This window comes from Drosophila kikkawai, unplaced genomic scaffold (assembly GCF_030179895.1).
Source record: "Drosophila kikkawai strain 14028-0561.14 unplaced genomic scaffold, DkikHiC1v2 scaffold_36, whole genome shotgun sequence".
Classification (NCBI taxonomy): domain Eukaryota; kingdom Metazoa; phylum Arthropoda; class Insecta; order Diptera; family Drosophilidae; genus Drosophila; species Drosophila kikkawai.
The window spans coordinates 17,233-21,519 of NW_027222696.1; the positions used below are offsets into that span (position 1 = coordinate 17,233).

Here is a 4,287-nt window from a genome sequence, read left to right on the forward strand (position 1 = left end):
GTAAACAGACAAAAGCACCAAATAAAATATTACGACCACCCATGGGTGAGCAGAGTGTATCAATCAGACCCTTTCAACGATTGTACGTTGATATACTCGGACCTTATCCTCGTAGTAAAAGAGGTTATACTGGATTGCTGATTGTACTGGACCATTTTAGCCGATATCATTGGCTCTGTCCGCTTAAAAAGTTCACTACCGCCGCCATTAATAACTTTTTGTGCGAGCGAATTTTTTGTGAGTTTGGAGTACCAGAGACAATAATTAGTGATAATGGATCCCAGTTTAAGGCAAAAGAATTCGAGGCCATGATAACCAAATGGGGTATTCGTCATATTTGTACAGCTCTTTATTCACCGCAAAGTAATGCGGCCGAAAGAGTCAATCGTTCTTTATTGGCAGCTATACGATCATATCTTCAAGAAGATCAAACAGAATGGGATGTAAATTTGACAAGTATCTCGTCTGCTCTTCGATCTGCATTACATCAGTCTTTAGGTTGTTCTCCTTATAAAGCTCTCTTTGGTTTTAATATGATTAATCATGGATCTGATTATAAGCTATTGAAACAATTATCGTTATTAGAAGAATCGACTCGATTGGATAGAGTAGACCAATTAGCTTTAATTCGCGAAGAAATCAAAAAGAATAGTCGTAAAGCATATGAAACTAATGTGAAACAATACAATTTAAGAGCTAATCATATTGTATTTAAAGAAGGTCAAGAAGTCTTTAAGCGAAACTTTCATTTAAGTAATTTTAGTCAGAATTACAATAAGAAGTTAGGACACCAATTTTCTAAGTGTCGAATTAAGAAGAAATTAGGTAGTTCGTTTTATCTATTGGAAACGTTAGCAGGAAAGGAGATAGGAACCTACCACGCAAAGGATATACGAAGCTGATTCCAGCTAATCGTGTCTGCGATTACTTGCCAGATTATCTGTGGTTGTAATGGGCAGCATTGGACAAAAAGGTTAACGTTGTAAAATTCAAAAGATTTGACATACGCGCCTTACGATAGTCATATCGTATGCTCCAGCCCTAGTCGATCACAATCAGCTGTGCGAAATTGACAGTTGACAGCACGAATTAATCGATTAAGCATCATTTCCGACACGATCAAAACATCCGCCTTCTTCCTTTTTTCACTGCAACGCCGAACGCTACAGAAGTGTCGATCTGTGAGCGAAATTAATACACAAGTGCCACGTGTCCCTTTTGCCAATTTAATACAAGGCATCGGCCGTTGCATCCGACCAGTTAACCATCCGCCAGTGTCGCGCACCGGTTTTGGGTAATTATTTTGAGACTTCAAGCCATTTGCACTTGCATTAATATTGGTTTCCTATAGAGACAGCGCAATACGGCGTGCCTTCTCGGCTTGCACGCCTACATACAGGCGAAGGAACCTTCTGGAGCTCCACGCTCAAGCGTACCGCAGTTTACTCTGCATCATCCTCTGTCGGTAAATAGTTTTCTTCTATGACTGAAAGCTCTCTCCGTAACCACGGTTGTTTTTCTAGTCGAACCTTCCTATAAGGGCAAGCGGAATATTGCCAAGGGTGAAGCGAAAACCTTTGCGACCCTGCCCGCGAATCTGCTCGGTGGCCAGGAGCCCCGATTACGTCATCGGCGTGGGATTACTTATTTTTCCTTTCCGCGCTTCGCCAGCTGCGGCAGAGGAAGGGAGACGACAAACGTTGTGGCCAGGGACCACAATTTTCGGCCAGCGCGTGACGAAGGCGTAGGATCGGAGTAAACTCCTCCAGAAATAAACAAAACCGGCATTAGATCCGGAGTGCAGATTTAGTTAGGTTTTATGCAACTGTAAAAGTTTCGGATTTTTTAATCAGATTTCGGTCGCATCTGGCTCGTTTGAGCCTCGGAAAACTGTAGTATGTATCTAGAGTGCATGCGCTAGCTAAGCGAACGCGATTGCGTAAACTTGACCTAGGTTCATGTGCCCTAAAAACCCGCACAACCAGACATAAAGAACGCGATAAGCAGGGTCGATCAAACGAATCATTTGTGTTGCATTAAATTAACAATCCTTTAAACACACGCTAACAGCTCGTCATCCACGTCATCGTGAAGGCCTTCAACGAGGATCGGATGGGGTAAGTGATCCAAAATGGATATATATATATAAACACCAATTTAATGTGACATGAGATGATCAGCCAAAACCACCGCGGCTACCGTGAAGAGCCGTAAGCTCTGTTCGTTATTCTTTTCTGTTTGCTTGTTTTGGGCTGCCAGATTCTGGACACTTCTAATTGCGTATAAATGCTCCTCTAGCCGCGCTCTTATTGAGTATATAATGATCATTACCAAATCTTAATTCTCGGTATGCGTTTGTTTTGCTATATTCTTGGCTAGTGTATGCATTGCAGATCTCTATTGCTACCAGCACCAACGTAATTATGAAGATGAAATATTTGAATTATGATTAGGAACGCGTAGTTTTATTCTGCTTTTCGCTAACTTTATCAGAAAATATGTAAATACAATACAAATAAATTAGAAACTAATCATTAAGTCCTCGTTTAAAAACATTTGTAGTCACAATGAAAGCATAAATGAATCGCAACTGAATTGTTTTAAATTAAAAAATGAAAAGAAGCAAATTAATTAAAACGAACATTCGAAATTATTATGTCATTAACCAGAATTTCTTTAAGTTACTTTTCTATTGAAATTATTTAAATAAATAATGCAGTATGTCATATCGAATCAGTAATATCATGATGGAGTAGATGCAATCATCTCGTGACCTGGGGATTTAAATGTTTTGATCAGCTACAATATGGGGTCTTTGCTAACACTTAAAGTACAAAGGCATTGGTAGGGTGGGTAGCGACTCTGTGTGTGTCAAACAACAGCTAAGACACCACGAACAGATCCTGGTGCTAGACATATTCCCTTTTCATCATTATTGTCGTCCTGTGAGTTGGAGATTTTCTCTGATTTTCTTTTGTAGGCAGTTAGCCTGAATATTTCAGCCATGATCAGATGGCTTATTAGTTTCAGATAGGGACTCTATAAATAATTCTTCGTGTAATGTCGGAAGCAGTAACAGCAATAACCCCCCCATCCCGGAAGAGCTAGAAACAACAAGAGGGTCCCGTTCCGCTGTATACACTGCTGCCTGATTCAGTTAACTTACACTGTAGATAGTTGTGATCAATTTTTCTTCAGTGTAGGCAACCATTACATGCTTGGCATCCTCTCACACACTCCAACAGTGCCGATCCAAAGACATCTGCCATGTGTGCGGAGAACTGCACCACACGATCCTGCATGGACCAGCCGAGGCGACAAAGGGAAAGGACTCAGCCAAGCGCACCAGGCCTGACCAGCAGCACACCAAGGAGCGAGAAAGCCGCAATCGACAGCAAAGCAGTGGAAAACGGAGTTACCATCGCAGTCCCAGCAACAAGCCTTCGCCGCTGGGCCAACTGAAGGAAGCCATTCGCTGCCTAACGAAACTGCAGTCCATTATCGCCAATTGATTGCCACCTGGCAAGGCGGGCAGCATGTTGGAATATCATTCCAACAACAAAGAATTTTAAAACCATCTTGTATTATATTGAGACAAAAAATTGAAATACCTGTACCTAATGAAAACCCTTGTAATTAGTTAAGACAAAAAAACTGAAGACTTATACCTAGTTCACACCTGAAAAAGAAATGAACATAATTTAGCTTTTAGTATTAAGTCTTACAAATACTAAATTGTACTACCCACTAACGCATAAGAATATGCGGTCACATGAAAAGCCAGCTTTTTCCGCCGGCCATTAAAACCGGCACTTTTTTGCCTATACTTTGGACCGACGTGCATGTGTTTCTCCTGATCTCGGCATTTTTTAACCTGCCATCTGAACTCTACAATAAAGGCCAACCGCGCCTGTATACATAATTATATTAGTTTTTACATGGCTAATACATTTGCATACTCAATTTTAAATTTATAAACAAAAAGTTCACAACTCAGCTAAATATGCATGTATCCACGGCACAATTTATATTTAAATTAGTTCTTACAATTCTAATACATTTGCATACTCAATTTTAAATTTGTAAACAAAAAGTTCACAACTCCGATAATAATGCATGTATCCACGGCAGAATTTGTACTTAGATTAGTTTTTAGAAGGCTAATACATTTGCAAACTCAATTGTAAATTTGTAAACAAAAAGTTCACAACTCAGCTAATAATGCATGAATCTACGGCAAAATTTGTACTTATATTAGCTTTTACACGGCTTATACATTTGCATACT

At 39.9% G+C, this 4,287-nt stretch overlaps 1 long non-coding RNA gene across 1 annotated transcript; it reads left to right on the plus strand.

The window, feature by feature from the left end:
- Positions 1–258: 258 nt before the first annotated feature.
- Positions 259–3,120, plus strand: LOC138929569 (uncharacterized). Its single transcript, XR_011445822.1, has 3 exons — positions 259–1,294; positions 1,352–1,465; positions 1,524–3,120. It is a non-coding gene; the product is annotated as an uncharacterized lncRNA (long non-coding RNA).
- The last annotated feature ends 1,167 nt before the right edge of the window (positions 3,121–4,287 follow it).